Genomic DNA, 18,548 nt, shown 5'->3' with positions numbered 1-18,548 from the left:
TGGCCCCAGGGAGCAGGGCTCTGGAGGCTCTAAGGAGATAACACAATGCTTCCTCCAAAGCCCAAGCCCCACCTGCTCCTCACTCCAGTGTCTTAGTCCCCCTCCCTGCCCTCAAGACTCTGTGGGGGTAGCTGGGAGTAGGCATTCCTATGGAGATCTCTCCAGAAAATGGACCCTGCAAAGGTGATCAGGTCAGATAAAAATAGGTCTGTTTTTGATCGTTTTCTGTTAAAATTGGATGGGTTTGGTTCATCGAATGGGCACCTTGTTAAGTTGATAAGCATCTGCTGAGTCTCACACCTGCAGAAGGAAGATAAAAGGCCATCAGGAGACCAGAATGTGGACTTCTTGGGGACTCCTTTGGTTGCTTTTCCAGGTTCTCTCGATATGCTTTTATTATACCCATATTCTTAAAATAAACATTCCTCCCAGACTAGTGCTAATGCTGGGCGTGTAATCATTTGTGTGTAGCCCTTTGAACTAGAGAGGTTCAAGAGAGTGGCAGAAGTATTCCTGGAACCAGCTTCTGTGCTATTGGGCCAGCCTTACTCAACAGGGTCTCTGGAAGAGAATTAAGGTCTCTAGAATATTATTCGGGTGACCCTTTCTCAATTCTCCCAAGGATAGTACAAGGCTAGTACCATTCTAGAAGTGGGTTAATTTATTACATACAATAGATGCCTTAGGGCATTAGGGCTTCATTTTCTCATGGAGCCCAGAGTCTCAAGCAACCCTGGGCTCCCTCCTCTTCTTGGCCTGACTCATCAAGACCTTTTTTTTTTTTTTTAAATTTTATTTATTTGTCAGAGGGAGAGAGTGAGAGAGCACAAGCAGGGGAAGTGGAGGAAGGAGACAGACAGAGAAGCAGGTTCCTCACTGAGCAGGAAGCTGGATGCAGGATTCGATCCCAGGACCCTGGGACTATGACCTTAGCCCAAGGCAAGATGCTTGACTGAGCCATCCAAGTGTCCTACTCATCATGACTTCTTGAGTCATGAGTGTTTTTTTTTTTTAATTAAAAAATTTTTTAAAGAAGATTTTATTTATTTATTTGACAGAGATCACAAGTAGACAGAAAGGCAGGCATAGAGAGAGAGAGAGAGAGAGAGAGAGAGCAGGCTCCCTGCTGAGCAGACAGCCCTATGCGGGGCTCAATCCCAGAACCCTGAGATCATGATCTGAGCTGAAGGCAGGGGCTTTAACCCAATGAGCTATCCAGGCACTGGAAGTCATGAGTTTTGACACTTTAAGTAACTGCAGTTCAAAGTCAAGACCAGAGACTTGTGGGTGGTAGTATGTTGAGTTGAAATGTTATTAGCTGTACTAGGGTCTAATAAGAACCGAGACTGGGCAGTGAACTTGGAAAGAGGAGAGGACTCTCTAACATGTTCTCTCCCTCACTCTGTATCAGGGAATTCTGCAAGGCAGGGTGGCTTGGAATGGCCAAACATTTGAGTAATGACTCTCATTTGTAGTAGGCAGTTGGAAAACCTCCATTCAAAAAACACACTTTTGATCTTGTACACTGATTTAAAAGGCCAAGGTGAAGGAAGTATGTCTGCCTCATCTGATCTCTAAGTTTAGAGCTTTCATGATTTGGCAAGAGGAGTAGAGGTGTTATTGAGTGAATCTGGAACTCATCAATACTGATGGGCTACACAGAGAAGATAAGGACGCCCGGAGCTCAACAGGACAACAACAGGAACCTGTCATGACAGACTAGGAACTGGTCCTCATTCTCACTGTGAAGGGCTGGGCTGGGAGGACACCTAGAAAATCCTGCCATGTTGCAGCTTCAGTGTTCGGGAAAGCATTTTCTCGGAGGTGGGCTTGGCCTGGGCATCACCTGACTCCCATGCTTTTGGAGGTTGGGAGGGAATGGATGATACATTCCTCCATGTTTCCGGCTCCTTCTCTGGCCGGACCAGGCAGAGCTTAGTTGGCAGACAAGATAACTGCAGGCTGACGGAACAACCCCATTCCTATTTCTCTGTAGCAACCATGAACGGAATCCTGCTTGAAAGCTCCAACTTTCCCCTTCCACGAGAGTCCCTTCCTTTTCTTTCCTGCTGGAGCCAGGCAGGCTGAGAGGCCGTGTTCACACTTGCCATGCCACGCTTGTAACTTGGCGCAAAGACCCAGTTACTTAGAGTCTCTCTCTCTCTCTTTTCAAAAGATTTTTATTTATTTATTTGACAGAGAGAGAGATAGCGAGAGAGGGAACACAAGCAGGGGGAGTGGGAGAGGGTGAAGTGGGCTTCCCACTGAGCAGGGAGTCTGATGTGGGGCTCGATCCCAGGACCCCAGGATCATGACCTGAGCCAAAGGCAGATGCTTAACGACTGAGCCACCCAGGTTCCCCTTACCTAGAGTCTCTAGTGTCACCTGTGAAGTTGCAAAATTTATTCATATTTTAGATCAGGCCTCTCTGCTTTATGTTCCTATGGAATTCCCTTTTGAAACACTTACACTAAGATTGTTTATTTCGTATTTGTTTTCCATAATCGACTATGAGCAACATGGGATGGGGAACTGAGCCTCTCTTGTTCACTGTCATGTCCCTAGTCCCAACTCAACACCATCATCCTGGGCACTTCAAAGAGGGACTTTAAAACAGCATGGATCACACCGGTAGTGGATAGAGGTGAGACGCTGAATGGGCTGAAGAAACAACCAGCTCTTAGCAGCCACAAGAAGCTGCTTCTACCATTAGGGCTTGAAGGACGCACAGGAGGGATGGTGTCCCAAGAATCAAAAGCTGAGGCTTTACCATGGCAGGCACGGCCCAGGCCCCTGCAGTGAGGGGCTGTCTGGTGAGGAGTTGGACTCACTGCAGGAAAATGATGCTCAAAATACGGAGAGAGGGATGGAAAAAAAAAATAACCTGTTTTCTTTTCCTTTTAAGATTTTATTTATTCATTTATTTATGATCACAAGCAGGCAGAGAGGCAGGTAGAGAGAGAGGGAAGCAGGCTCCCCGCCAAGCAGAGAGCCGGATGTGGGGCTCCATCCCAGCATCCTGAGACCATGACCTGAGCTGTAGGCACAGGCTTTAACCCACTGAGCCACCCAGGTTCCCCATAATCCGTTTTCTCTTGCTTGCCAACCTCTCACCTGTTGCTAGAGGATCCCATTGACCATTGCAGCTGGCAGGCAATTGGTGAGGGTAAACAGGGAACAGTGATTGGAGAGGACACAGAAGAGATCTGAGAGCAAATAGTCCTGAATAACAAATATTTGTTGCTTACCTGAATGACTAGGTAAAGGGACAGCATTCATTACTGGGGGATCAGTGTTTAAGGGAGCCATACCCTCCCATTCACAGGCCGTCAGAAGTATCCCACTCCTCACTTCCCTGCTAGTAGTTGCCACAGGTATCTTCTTGAGACACAAGTTTGGCCTGTGTAAACTAAGAGTAACCCAAGTTCAAAAGAGAGACAAGAGCCCTGGGGCCAGAAACTTCATTCTGACTCACCTGAATTAAAAAAAAAAAATTCTCTTGCGGGGATCACCCAAAATACTAACAAAGATGTAGGCCCTTCAATATCTCCTAGTTTGAAATCCAGCCTAGTTTTCTTGAGCTTCAAGTCTAACAGCTGCAAGGATAGTGTGCCTCAAAATGACGCGAGACCACCATTTCTGAGGAAAGGACCTGGTGGATGGGGGGTGGGTAGGCCCTTGGTTAGGGTTTCAGGTCCCTCCAGCAGAGCCCCAGGGGCTTTCTTCTCAGGTGGGCTCCTGTGCCCTTGTTTAGGCTGGAAGGCTGCGATTCCACAGTGTGTCCACCAGAGGGCCGCAGGGCTGCCCCTCAGAGTCCAAACCGGGTGGAGACTTGGTGCCTCACCCATACAGGGCTGTGGGTGCTGTCCTGTGGGCTCTACTTTTAGGCTCCTCACGTGTTGGAGCAGATCTGGGTGAGCAGAGCTTCCATGATTCCAGAGAAACCAGTTTTCTCTTCAGTTCCCTCACTGTCATTTTCACAGTTTCATTTTACGTTTAATAACAGTTAATGCGAAAAATTTACAAACGAGGAAATCAGAGTAGGTGTGTGTGTGTGCGCGCGTGTGTATGTGCGTACCCACGCGCATGTGCACATACACACACGTGGGCATTTTGAAGGTGAGGTAGCAGGAAGTGGGGATAATTCTGGTCACATCAGTGAGTGCCCGAATCTACAGGTTAAATATTATTTAATGTTGAAGAAATTCAGAGCTGGGAAAAGACTTTGGAAATAAGTTGGCATCTCCCTCATTTGTATCTAGAGAAATCAACATAGCCTCTGCTGCATGCAAAATGCCTGGAAGGTTGAGAAACTTTAGGAATGCAGTTACTACATCTACTTATTAAGGGGTTTGTGGTAAGATTTTATTTCAGTACTCCATACTTGATCACCTTTTATTAGGTCCAGCATGAACCTTAACAGCAGCAACAAAGCACAAAAAGGCATTTTCCAATTTTCTGTTGAAAATGTTTGGTTCTCCATTTCTTTCTTTCTTGTTTTTTTTTTTTTATTTTTTAAAGATTTTTTATTTATTTATTTGACAGAAAGATGACAAGCAGGCAGAGAGGCAGGCAGAGAGAGGGGAGGAAGCAGGCTCCCTGCTGAGCAGAGGGCCCAATGCGGGGCTCGATCCCAGGACCCTGGGATCATGACCTGAGCCGAAGGCAGCAGCTTAACCCACTGAGCCACCCAGGCGCCCCAGTTCTCCATTTCTAATTCCATCTTTGGTCCTTGGGTTCTTTCCAGACTATTGAACCAAAAGATAGAAAGACCAGACAGGGTAGAGAAATTATCCAGGCAGATGGTGGAGTGAATGGAAACCCAATCAACCTTCTAATCACAAATTCTATTAAGATCAACCAGAAATTTTACTAAAGAATTTCCAGTAATACAGTAGATATTAGTCACTAGGGTAACTTAAGGGAGAATGCATTAAGCTGGAAAAATTAATGTGGCCTCCCTGAAAAAGTGTCATCACTCAAAAAAGAATAGAGAACATACAAAAAACTTTGTTTTAATTAACCCTGACAAAGAGCACCCACAGGGAGCCACACACAGAATTCAGAAAACGGTTGGAGTCTCTTTTCAAAGAAATGAGGGATACCGTATCCTCTCAAGTGAGAGAAGGTCAGAATTAAAAAGAATGAAGGTAATGATCATTGCAAAAGACAAACTGAGAGTGTTGTTTCGGCTGCACAAAGCAGAAATTGCACTTAAATTGGTTAAAAACACACACACACACAAAAAACCCCTTGAGCAATATATCCAGAATTTTAAGAAACTAAACTAAGAAATGAAACATTTGCAGTGGACAGAGCTCAGCATCGCAATTTCTGCATAGTTAGACTTCCTCGGCTAGCAGACAAAAATAAAGGGCACTAAGTCAATAGTTAAAGATGCAATAACATTTTCCCCAGAACCAATAAGAAATGAGGTTTGAAATGAGAAGAATCATATGGTCTCATACAGTCCTTAGAACATTTCAAGAATGACTTGCTATTTACAACACAGTTCTCACGCTCCTGCGTCTTCTCATTTGCCCTTCACAACAACTATGTGAGGTGGACAGATATTCTCTCATTTTACTGATAAAAACTAGCCTCTAATAGGCTGCGTGATTTGTCCAAGAGAAATAACTAGTGAGTGCAGAGTCCAGGTCCAAGTTTCACTCTCCAAAGTGGAAGGGTCTTAAACACATTTTACACACTAAGGAAAATATATCTGCATTGACACTCAAAAAGAGATCACTTATTTTTTTTTTAAAGATTTTATTTATTTATTTGACACACACACACACACACAGATCACAACTAGGCGGGGGTCGGGGGGGAAGCAGGCTCCCCGCCGAACAGAGAGCCTGACATGGGGCTCCATCCCAGGACCCTGAGATCATGACCTGAGCCAAAGGCAGAGGCTAACCAATGAGCCACCCAAACATCCCTCAAAAAGAGATCACTTTTAAAAGAATGTAAATTGGAAAGACTTTTGCCCTTTCTAATAACATAAAAAGAGCTTGGTGGGTATAGAACAATACGTTGAAGGATGGGGAGAGGGAGAGAGAATGAGAATGTGCCCACTCACTCATGACCTTGCCAAACTGCCCTCCATGTGGGACGCCACAAAAACCTTCCTAAGGTCTTAGAAAGCCAACCAGTCGACTTTTTCCAAATAGCTCTGAGGACTGCTTCTAGCAGAAGTCTACATGAAACATAGAAACCTAAATTGTTGGCATTGACCTGAGTTTTCTCCTACAAAAATATGTAAGTGAGAATAGTATCAGGAAGTGTTTATCAACAAAGATAACCATAATTATTGTATTTTATGGAATGAAAGTAAGATGTATCCTCATTTCTATATGAGGCATTGCAAACTTCTGTCACCTTTCTAAGAGCTATTTGGCTAAATGTGGCAGGAAGTATCCCTTACACTCCATACTACCACTCTGGGAACTTATCCTAAAGCAATCATTCAAAGAGGAAAGTTATAGGTGACTATACTGATATTATTTATAATTTTTAAAAAGATTTTATTTATTTATATGACAGAGTGACACAGCGAAAGAGGGAACCCAAGCAGGGGGAGTGGGAGAAGGAGAGAAGCAGGCTTCCCGCTGAGCAGGGAGCCCGATGTGGGGCTTGATCCCAGGATGCTGGGATCATGACCAAAGCCGAAGGCAGATGCTTAACAACTGAGCCTGCAGCCAGGCGCCCCTATTATTTATAACTGTTAACACTTCAAATAAAAACCCAATAACTGGGGTTTAGTCCAAATGAATATTACGTAAGCCATTAAAAATAATGAAAATGAAATGTGTGTTTGAAATTAGTAATGGGAGTAGATCTAAACTTCTCACATTACCATGATTAAACAATAAAAAACTGTGTGCATCTAGATAAAAATTAAAAATGCAGTTTAGAGAAATGACATGAATTCATTTAGGGAGTGGGATTGAAGCTGAGCTTTCTAATTTCTTTCTTTAAATAATTTTAAATTTATAAATGATTAAGAAATTGCCAATGCTGTTGCTGAAATATAGCCGGTCCCATCCAGGTCAGAGATCTGTGGGTTCTTTGGAAGGGTGAGAAACTGCCTGCAATCACAGTGTCTGAGGAGGGGAGCTGGGGGCCTGTGGGCCTGGAGACCAGGGCTGAGAAGAGACTTCATTTCCACTCAATCTTCTTTGATGCCTTTTGAATTTTGTATCCTGTGCATGTGGCACCGATTACATAAATGATATCCAGGTGCAATATATCTCCATTGACTCTATTTCTGATCCAAAAATTGAGCCAAATGATCTGACCATAGGGCAGAATAGTTAGAATCAGTGTGGCCTTGGAAAATCCAGAACATTTAGTCAGGGTGCCAAATCATCGGAAGTGTGGGAAGTGGAAGCCATTCTGAAGCTAGACAGAGGGCACCAGGTGGGGGTGGGTCCACCTGGGAGTCCAGGTGAAGCGGTGGAGATCTGGGCGGGTCTTGGAGTGGAGGGCCAAGGAGTGTGAAAAGTGAAGGTGAGTAGAGATGGCGACAAAGCCCCTGAAAGGCCGTGCAAGTGCTGCCCTCGGCCAGCAGAGGGCGGTGTGGGTCGAGTGGCACGGGAGGCCAGGCGGACTCCTGAGCTTAGTGCAGAGGGAAAGCAGCAGGTAGAGCATGGAGTTGGGAGTGGGAACACCACGGAGGGTTAGAACAAGGGGAAGGCCCCGGGGGTGGGTTGCTGAGGCCAGGGTGAAGTGGGAGGAAGCAGATGCTCCAGGTTGAGCCCAAGAATCCAGGACTTCTGGCACTAGGGTAGACGCAGATATTTTTTTTTTTTTAAAGATTTATTTATTTATTTTTGAGAGAGAGAGGGAGAAAAAGAGAGAGAGAAAAATGGTGCGTGTGAGCAGGGGGCGGGGCAGAGGATGAGGGAGAGGGTGAATCTCGAGTAGACTCCTTGCTGAGCACAGAGCCCCATGTGAGTTCAAGTCCTCCTTTGGAGACCAGCTGTGTGACCTTAATCCCTGTTTTGTCATCTTCAGATATGGATTAACATTACCTGGAAGCAGAATGGGGAGGCAACAGTGAGGCCAGCTGCACGAATTTGGAAACAGGGAGCTAAGTGCTGTCTGAGCTGGAAAATCTGAGCTAGAAAATGAGCATAAAAAGCACCAGGTCACTTGAAAGGAGCAGAAAGACTCAGGCCACTGAGACGGACTGAAGCCTGAATAAAAATATTAACTCATTCAAACAACCGCTGAGGAACCACAGAGCCCTGAGGAGTGGCAGGTGTCTACACTGGCTAAGTGCAGCTCAGGTGAGGAATGGGTAGTGATTTGTGGAAAGAGATGTGTCTGACTACTTTGACACCATTGAACATTCTAGTCGTGGTCACATGCTCGCCAAGGGACCCTCTCGCAGCCCTCCTTGGCTTCTCCCATAGCCTGCCCCACAGGGAGGATGAAACTTCCTGTTGGAGGGTGACAGTAATGGCTCCCTTTGGGAGTTGTTTCTCCTCCTTCACCAAAATATTTAAAAACACCAATTTCGGAACCAGCTTCCAATTCCAGCACGGTGTCCCCTCTCTTCAGCAGCCACCGAGGAGCCGCTGAACCATTTTCATAAGAGAACCATTATGAAGCTTTTCTTCAGAGCTTCCTTCGAGGTAGCTAAGGCCCCGCTGGGTGAGCGTGCAGCTCTATCCCATAACTAGCTCGTGTTGGCAGCGCCGCGCCAGGGCCTCGGGCGAGAACTCACCGCATGCGGTCGGCTATATTTCTGCATGGCCGTGGTGAGGGGATGGTCGCTGCCGTTCCTGCTGAGGAGAAAGTGGATGCAAAGAAGAAGAATCTGAGGAATCCCATGATGATGTGCACTTTGGTCCGTCTGACTAACACCCCCTTGCCCCGGCCCTGTACACTGTTCAGTAAAAACTGAAGTCTTAAAGAAAAAAAGAAAGAAAAGAAAGAAAGAAAGGAAGGAAAGGAAAGGAACGGAAAAAGGAAAGGAAAGGAAAGAAAAAAGGAAAGGAAAGGGAAAGTTCTGGCTCTGCCGCTTCCAAACTGATGACCTTGGGCCTGTGACTGGACCTTCTTGTGCCTCCGTTTCCTCATCCGTAAAATGGAGACATGAAGGGTACAATGGAGACATGAAGGGTACGTGCCTCCTACTAGTGAGGACTCATGAGTCCAGCCTGTGAGAACTCGCAGTGCCAGGCAAGCAGTTGGCGCTGTGTCTGCTGTGGTGCTTGTAGAAGATGACACACTTGGCACCCTGGCTCATCCAGCTCGCGCTCTGGGGGCCTAGACTCTGAGACGCTGGTGCCCCTGAGGCACTGTCCTACTCTCTCCGTGCTGGTAGGGTCAGGTTCCTGAGCCTGCACCTGGAGAGGAAGACGTTCAGCTATGGTGACTTCTCCTAAGGTAAGGAGGTAATGCCCTGTGGGGTCCTTAGGCTGGGACACAGGGGGTTGGCCTCTGCCCCGCTCCTGGCTTCTTCCTTTTCTTCCATGTTGTAAGGCCCCTTGAGATTGTTGGATTCTTGGGCAGGCTGGATGGGCTGTCTGGGAGGCCCTGGCAGAGAACAGGCATAATGGACAAGTGGTAAATGAATGAAGGACATTGCCTGTTGCTTACCCCTTCCTCCAGGGTTGGCAGCCCTCTGGGAGACAGATACATGTGGGAATTATACAGCCATTTTCAAGAAAATTCCAGGAGTTCCCTAGAGGGAGGGGCTTCCAGATAGAGGATGTGGTTTATCTGAATCTTAGGGCAGGGAATGGGCTACAGGGAGCTGAGGGGGCTGCCACCTGGATGTGGGGAGGGACAGAAGGTTGGGAGATAAGGCCCAGTAGTCTGATGGGGGCCAGATCCCATGAGTATGAAGAGTGACAAAGTGTGCCCTGCTGACAGGTTTTGTTTTCATCCTACAATGGGATGTAGGATGTAGGCATTCAGGGGATTCCCACTGTAGGCAATGGGAATCCCCTGAAGAGTTCAGGCAAATAAGTGACAAAAGGGAATTTGTGTTTTATTTTTATTATTTATTTATTTATTTTTTTAGAAGGAAATGAATGGTGTTTTTTTTTTTTTTTAAGATTCTTATCTATTTATTTGAGAGAGAGGCAATGAGAGAGAGCATGAGAGGCAAGAAGGTCAGAGGAGAAGCAGACTCCCCATGGAGCTGGGAGCCCGATGCGGGACTCGATCCCGGGACTCCGGGACCGTGACCCGAGCCGAAGGCAGTTGCTTAACCAACTGAGCCACCCAGGCACCCCGGGAATTTGTGTTTTAGATGTGAGGTCCTTGAGAGCCCAGTGGAGATGTGGGGGTGGGGGGGTGGGGATGTCTTATCCACCCCAGTGTCTTTAGCAAGAGACATGCAATTTCATTCCTGGTAAGATATCAACATTAGGTACATGAATGAAAGTGCTGTTGGTCCTGGAGAACAGTGGGGTAAGAGGGAGACCACCAAGGAAGCTAGGGGTTGCGCTGAGGGTGTGAGCAAAAAGAGCAGTAGGGCTCTGGAGGAGGCAATGACATTTGAGACCTGTAGAGTCAGATGGTTTGGTGAATGGCTCTGGTGGGAGCACAGATGGATGAAGATAAAGCCCAGATGACTTTATGATTTCTGGCTGGGGTGATGACAAAGCTACTAAAAACTAGAAAGAAAAGAGGAGGAAGAAATGACTTGCTATGGTCTAGGACAACATAGTATGAAGTGCTCAGTGGATATAAATGATTTTTTGCTCCTTTCAATAACGTTGGCTGAAAGCAAGACTGTCATTGTTAACACTGTTGATCGACTCTTCTGAGTCTTTGAAGGGGCCTATAGTTTCAGTTTCAAGATAGCATTAAAAGAAACACATTACAGAGGCACCTGGGGGGCTCAGTCTGTTAAGCGTCTGCCTTAGGATCAGGTCATGATCTCGGGGTCCTGGGATCGAGCCCCATGTTGGGAATCTCTGCTCAGTGGGGAGCCTGCTTCTCCCTCTCCTTCTGCCTGGTGCTCCCCCTCCTTGTTCTCTCCCTCTCTCTGTCAAATAAATAAAATCTTAAAAAAAAAAAAAAGACCTTGCATAAAAGATTCCAGCCCTTTATGGCCCCATTCACAGAATCGAAAAGACTGGTATTTACTTTTCTTACTATTTCCAAGGGGAAAAAATGTTTAGATCTGCTTCTCTCCAGGTCTCCCAAATAGTGGTGGTGTATTTTCTGTCTAATGGCATAGACAGTGGCCCTCTTCTGCTGACTTTATTCATCAGGTTTGAGTTAATGATAGTGTTTGTTTGAAGTAGATTTTTGTATGTGTGTGTCTGAGGTAAAATACATGCAAAGAGACAGATAAAATAGTCCTTGGGATTCTCGCTGTGACCAAGCAGTTTTATCTTAAAAAAAAAATTCTCTTTTTTTGAGAATGAAAAATAACACTTAAGAATCTTAGTTGGCTTTAGAGTTGGTCCAATTATTGGGGAATAAAAAAAATCTCATCAGTGACATTTTCAGGTTTAATGTGACAACACTTATATACTTATAAGGACCAGGTGTATATAAAACATTCATTTTTGATGGAAACTATAAGTGCTTATTAAAGTACTTTGACTTCCTTCTTTTCTAGTCACTGTTAACCTGAAAATATCTCCAAATATTATGTTAAGGCAAAATGTTTTGAAAAAGGTGGAAAGTTATGTGAGAAGGTCCATGATCCCAAATCACGTAGAAACAAAACAGAGGGAAAATCCGTAAACAATGTGTATGTGTATGTGTGTGTGTGTGTGTAAATTATATATGCCATATATTTCCTACCATCCACTCTGCAATAGAGAATATTATTCCTTTCTTGTATGTTCAGGAACACAATTGGCAATGATGGATTTCTAATGACCCCTAGAAATCTGGATAAGGTCGATCCAAAATGGGAACCTGTAGTTAAGCTTTGTCTTGATGTTGCCAGGTAAAGGAGGGAGCTCAGGAAGCTAGGGGCAGGCTCTACTAGCTCTTTTGCCGCCATATGGTTTTATGTGGTTCTTGCCAAATAGGCTCAGGCAGAAGACCGGGTGCCAGGGGAGTAGACTTGGGGATGACCCAGAAAGAAGCCTCTGACTCAAGTTCATGATCAGGAGCTCCACACCCAGGAGAACAGGAGAAAAATGCTAGCCAACCCATTCCTTTTCTTTCTCCAAACATTAAAATACTCCTGTTTTTAATGTGTTTTTCTGGGAGGAATGGTTAGAATGCCGGGGGTGGTCAAGGAGAGAGGAAAATGGTAAAAAGGCGTTTGCTATTGAGCGGTGGGGGAAAAAATGGAATTGCTCTGTGCATGGCTGGTTGAGTTCTTCCAGCTCTATCCATGATAAATAGAATAGATGATTAGGGATTTTCCTCCTGGGCAATTACTATTACATAGACTACCGATGGGATCCGAAGCATTGCCACTGTGGATGGTTTGGAAGAGAGCCATTATGAAGAGTCATTTGCAATGGGATTTTTACTTGTGGTACGAAAAAAATTTGATAACCAAACTGATAATAGAAATGATTAGAAAGGCCTGAAGAATGTTGATGGCAGAATTTGTTAAATGATGTATTCGTCATGAATACCACATCTTTCTAATTCACGTACCTTGCTTGGGCACATTGAATATATCAACTGTGATCTAGCTGGACTGAAATGGCCCTGATTAAGTCAGCTTTCTGAAAGAGGAGTTTCCCCCCCTGCCCCCTACTGACTTGAAGTTTGACTGTAGTCATTCCTAAAAAACATTCAACAAAATTGCTTAGATCCATTGTCTCAAGCACAGCTCAGCATTTCCTAATTTGTAGGGAATTAGTGGGAAGCTGTAGGGAAGCTAAGGAGTGTGCTCATCCAGGAAGGGTGCAAAAGGAGGGTTTTTAGCATTGGTCAATGTTGTTTATGTCAGTGGCTAGTTTTTAAAAAGTATGAAAGGCTGGAGTTTCATTGCAGGGGTCACCAAAATGTCAAGTGCACATTGATTGTTGAGAAGGAAGTTCATGGCAGAACATTGTGAGATATGCAGATGGGCAGAGTTTGAGGGCCCGGGAAGGCAACACTTCCCAGACGCAGATGACCAGTGGTGGCAGGGTAGCCGGGAAGGGGAATACCAAGGCTTCACCCCCAAATGGTTTTAGGGCCAATGGAGAAAACATGCAGGCACTAAGTCTCTGGGGGCTACCTGGAGCCTGCCTGGCCACCAGGTAACAAGATCTGAATTTTGAGCTGACCAAAGCCATTGGTGTTCGCCCACATCTTAGTTTTGAGACAAGATTTTTTACTCCCATTGACAAGAGATTCTTGGATTTGAAATTAAGAGTAGTTATAGCAAACTACGCCCTGGATTCTGTTTCATCCCTCTACTGGTCTGATAACACCTGTGTATCAGAGTAGAGGGCTTAGTCCTCCACAAGATGGCTCCCACTTCAGATGCTAGACACACTGTGGGGGTTCCTAGGTCACCTGCACTTTGTAACCAATGGGTTACAAATTTAGGAGGTTCTCACAGCCCCCTCAGCTTTGATAATTGGCTAAGAGCACTATAGTTAAGGACTATACATTTACCATAACGGGCACAGAACAGGACCGGCCAGATGAAAAGACACATAGTGAAGCTCTAGAAAATTCCTGAATATACTCTCTGGGAGAATCAGGAGCTATCACCCTCCCAGCCCATCAATGTACTCACCAACCAAGAAGCCTTTCTGAGCTTCCGTGTCCAGTTTTTACTGGGGTTTTATTATGTAGGTGCGATTGAACGTGATTCAATGTGATGAATGTGAATGTGACTGAATGTGATCTCCAACTCTCCTCATCCTTGAGGTGGGGCTGTTGCTCAGTGCCAACCTTCTAAGGTGGTTGTTAGTCTTTATAGTGGCTAACCCCATCCAGCCCATCATCTTATTAGCATAAACTCAGGTGTGATCTAGGGGCTCATGAATAGTAAGTACACTTCTATCACTTGGGAAGATCCCAGGATTTTAGAAGCTCTGTGCCGGGAACCTGGGACAAAGACCAGACAAATTCTGTTATAGCATGAGAATAAAGGTGATGTGGGCATGTTTCTATAGAATGAACTTTAAATGTTACAGAGAGGGTTCTGATACTATGTTTTCCAAACTGGAGCCAGCAGTCCATATGAGGACACAGCAAAAAGATGGCTGCCTGCAAGCCAAGGAGAGAGGTGTCAGGAAAAACCAGAACTGCTGATACCCTGATCTTGGATTTCCAGCCTCTAGAACTGTGAGAAATAAATGTCTCTTGCTTAAGCACCTAGTCAGTGAGATTTTGTTATGGTATCCTTAACAGATGACTATAGGGCCTTTGCTTATGCATTTGCCCAAAGTTTACTTTGCCAGTTTTATTCCTGAGGAGACTCTAAGATGTTCTCCAAGATATATGCTGCTAATTTGCCAGCTTGGGGATGGCTTCTGGTTCTGTGTTAGTGTGGGAGTTCTGCCTGTGCTGCTGTTCCGTGGTGACCTTCTGTGTTCTCTTCCCTCCTTTTCTGTTCACGGCTATGCTGTCCAAGTCTGTTCTTTACCTGCATTTTGTAAGACTTCATGTTCATACCATTAAATCTGTCTTGGACTGGAGCTGCCCTGGGGCCATTTTGGTTGAAAAATCTTATGCCCACTGTCAGGTGGATTCATCTTGTCAAGTATAATCATTCTGTTGGGAAGCTATAGGAAACAGATGTGGAAGAATTGGGTGAATTCTACTTGAACACCTATAGCTAGTTAGTAAGGTAATTGAAATTAGGATACCAAACCCTGACCTCATATTTAACTGTTCTTTCCTCTCTAACCCTGAACTGTCTCACATTTGTGAGTAAATGAATGGAAACATTTTGTTGACAGTCTTTACACCTCTCAAAATGTGTGGAACCATAGCAAACTACTTGTCCTGTTAGTGTCACCTCATTAGATTCTGGGACTGCAGGAACCAGAAGAAGCAATTAATAGCAATAAGCTCGATTTTTTTTTTTTTAACGTTCCCCTTCAGAGGTTCTGAGCAAAGACAGCTAAGGATCCAGATCACCCAAAAGTGCCAATTAAGGGAACTTGACTGCATATCCAGATGACAAAAGTGCTACCAACCATCCAGGAGTTTCTCTTCGGTGTCTACTTTGTAAGAAGTGACTGGTGAATTCATCTGTACCAGGCGCTGGTATGTTCATCACTTCAGCTCTGAAAACCAATGAGAAGACTTCAGTTTTCCCACCTGAGATAGTGTTCTAAAAACATCTTTTTATAAATTCCTTGTTTGTGGACACCCAAAAGGTTCCATAAAAGGTGAGAGGGACGCCTGGGTGGCTCAGTTGGTTAAGCAATTGCCTTCGGCTCAGGTCGTGATCCTGGAGTCCTGGGATAGAGTCCCGCATCGGGCTCCCTGCTCAGCAGGGAGTCTGCTTCTCCCTCTGACCCTCCCACTTCTCATGCGCTCTCTCGCTCTCATTCTCTCTCTCTCAAATAAATAAATAAATAAAATCTTTGAAAAAAAGATGACACATGGATATAATTTAAGGGAGATGTAGCTTAAGGCTTTGTGAGATTAAAAAACAAGGATGCATCGAAAGTTTCCAGCTCTTCTGGTCGATCTGATGGACATTTGAGTTCTTCCCTTGATTATCTTGTTCTTTTGCCAGCAGTACTCATGTTGAAATGAATAGAATGCAGATGATTAACTCAGAAATAGGCAGCTCATCTGATGAAGAGGAAGAATAACCATCTGCCAAGAGGACCTGTCCTACTAAACCTTCTGCTTCTCCTCTAAGGCTTAAAGACTTTTGTGTCTCTCTCATCAAGCTTGTCCGGGGTCTTCAGACTCAAGCCTTTGTGCCAGAGATACCTGCCTCCTTTGCTCATATTCACACAAATCCACAGGTACTGTGTTTAATGATTTAGAAGAGTTTTTCTGTTTTTAACGAGGATCCAATCAGGAGAAGATTAGCAGCAGCAGCAGTTTTAGAATTAATCATTTTGTTTTTGTGTTTAAAACTCAAGTTATTAACTACTTCAAAATAGATCTTCAAGATGGAGTGGACCAATTGTAATCAAAATTCTGGTGCACAGCCCCGAACATTGCTGCCTCTCCTTGGCATGTTTCTAAATAGTCATACATTGCTTTCTCAATCTGTGTGCATCATTAGTAGAGGCAGAGAAGCAGCTTAGCTCCTTGTCCCTTTCCTCTGTTGGCTTCTACACTCGAGGGCTTCTTTTCACCCCTCCAGACCCATTTTCCACCCATCCATGGCCAACCAGGGAGGCTGGCCCATAAGGATGTCATCAACATACTGTAATGCCTTCTGGCTCTAGTTGGGTTTGGCTAATGGAAGCCATCAGCAGGAGATGGAGATGGTGGGTGTGGAGGAGGTGGAGGTGTGTATTCCAGAGGCTAGCTTCCTTCCAGCTCAAGAGGGAATGCTGTGTCCCACTTCCCATGAGTGGCCTTTTCCCTGCAGCTATGCTCTGTAGGTGCCCAGAATCTCCCTTTCCTGAGACACTTCTGGCCTAGAGGGGGCAGCCAGGGTATAAAGTATCCATTCTTGGTTTCATAAGCCTTGCCTGTGGCTCCATGAATAGTGCCTTGATTAAAATCTCCACCAGCCTGGTTTACATGAGCCATGGGTTAATAGCTGGGTCTGATCCCACTCTTTGTGTTCCTCTCTCTTTTCGTTCTCTTTCATTCACCTTGTCCCTTTCCTCTCCTCCAATTCCCTCCCTCTGACTACCATTTTTTCTTTCTATCCCTATCTGCTCTCTCTGATCTTCATTTCCTTTATTTCTCTCTATCATTTACTTTCATGCTTCTTATTACAATAACACTGCATTTATTTACCTTACTTAGGGTGTGGAGATGAGTTTCACTTAATGAAAATCTTAGAGTTTGAAAACTATAAAAGTGAGCTATTATTGCTGCTGGGAATGTAAAACGGTATAACCACTTTAGAAAACAGTCTGGCAGTTTCCCGAGAAATGAAGCCTACATCTATAATATGATCTAGCCATTCCATGAATAGGTATTTACACCACCCCCAAATTGAAGGCATATGAAGATTTTTACAAGAGTGTTCATAGCATTTTTATTTATTTATTTTATTTTTTATTTATAATAGCCCCAAATGAAAACAACTCAAATGTCCACGAACAGGTGAATGTACAAACAAAGTGTAGTATGCAATGGAATACTATTTAGCAGACAAAGGGACTGAATTATTGATATGCACACAGCATGGATGAATCTTGAAATAACTAGGTGGGGTGAAAGAAACCAGACAAAAAAGGTGCATATGCTCTAGGACTTCACCTATATATAATTAACTAATCCGTAGTGAGAAAAAATACTGGTGGTTGCCTGGAGGGGGTGGGGGCTGAGGGAGGGCCAGGAGTGAGGGATTGCAGAGGTGCATGAGCTAACTTCTGGAGGTCATGAATATGTTCACTGTCTTGATTGTTATGATGGTTTCACAGGGTATGCCTCTCAAAAGTTACCAAATTGTGCACTTTATGGGCAGTTGTCCCTCGATGTAACTGTTAAAAACACACAATGGTGGGCTTAAAAATGGTATATTCTTACCAAATTGCCATAAACATAGCAGTTTAAAATAATATACATTTATTCTCTTATAGTTTTGATGGTCAAAAGTCCAAAATCAGTCAAGATGTTGGTTGGCTGGTTCCTTTTGGAGGCTTTCAGAGGAGAATCCATTTCCTTGTGTTTTTTAGCTTCTAGGGGCCACCTGTATGTCTTAGGCTGTGGCTCCTTCCCCACCTTCAAAGGGCATCACCCCAATCTCCACTACTATCATCACATCGCTTTCACCTTCTCTGTAGTAAGGGCTCCCTCTGCCTCCCCCTTAAAAGTACACTTGTGATCATATTTAGGGCCCACCACAATGACCCATGATGACCTCCCCATCTCAAGATCCTTAACCACATCTGCAATGTACTCTTTGCCATATAAGGAAACATTTATGGGTTCTGGGGATTAGGACATTCGGATCTTTGGGGGCCATTACTAAGCCTCTCAGATGGCATATTGTTTGCTCTCCAAAAATACATCTTGAGGGGTACCTGGATGGCTCAGTGGGTTGATTGTCCAACTCTTGATTTTGGCTCAGGTCATGATCTGAGGGTCATGGGATCTAGCCTGCTTAAGATCCTCTCTCTTTCTCCTTCTGCCCCTCCCCCCACCACTCATGCATGCATCCTCTCTCTCTCAAAAAAATGCATGTTGCCTAGTGTCTGGGAATGCCTTATACTTCTCTGTTTTGCATTGAGGAGCCCTGGGTCTTGAAGAGAAGAGGACAACTTCCAGGTTGGATACTACCTGGAAAGCTCACTGTGCACGAGTCACTATGTTACTCTTGTGCACCATCACAAGGCATTCCTGGTGTAGCAACTTACGCATTTCAAACCCATTCTCACAGGGTTCATGCTTTGTCTTGCAGAGAGGGCTCAGGTGGCTAGGGGGAGGATGGACCTTTAGACAAATATTGCCATCCTGTCCAAAGCTATTTCCTAATTTCACAGGCTTCTATCTGCCCTTGATAACTCATC

At 44.8% G+C, this 18,548-nt stretch overlaps 1 long non-coding RNA gene across 2 annotated transcripts in view; it reads left to right on the top strand.

Moving 5' to 3' along the window:
* The window catches only part of LOC131999825 (uncharacterized), a 182,179-nt gene that overhangs the window by 23,686 nt on the left and 139,945 nt on the right, over positions 1-18,548 (top strand). Inside the window, exons 2-3 of one of the 2 annotated variants that reach the window (XR_009399116.1) lie at positions 8,020-9,399; positions 14,992-15,144. This is a non-coding gene — a long non-coding RNA (uncharacterized LOC131999825). Of the gene's footprint in view, positions 1-8,019; positions 9,400-14,991; positions 15,145-18,548 lie in introns of those variants that run through there. The other variant, XR_009399117.1, reaches the window with a different exon arrangement.

The sequence above is a fragment of the Mustela nigripes genome, chromosome 13 (genome assembly GCF_022355385.1).
Source record: "Mustela nigripes isolate SB6536 chromosome 13, MUSNIG.SB6536, whole genome shotgun sequence".
Classification (NCBI taxonomy): Eukaryota; Metazoa; Chordata; class Mammalia; order Carnivora; family Mustelidae; genus Mustela; species Mustela nigripes.
This window is presented reverse-complemented; position numbering and strand designations above follow the sequence as displayed.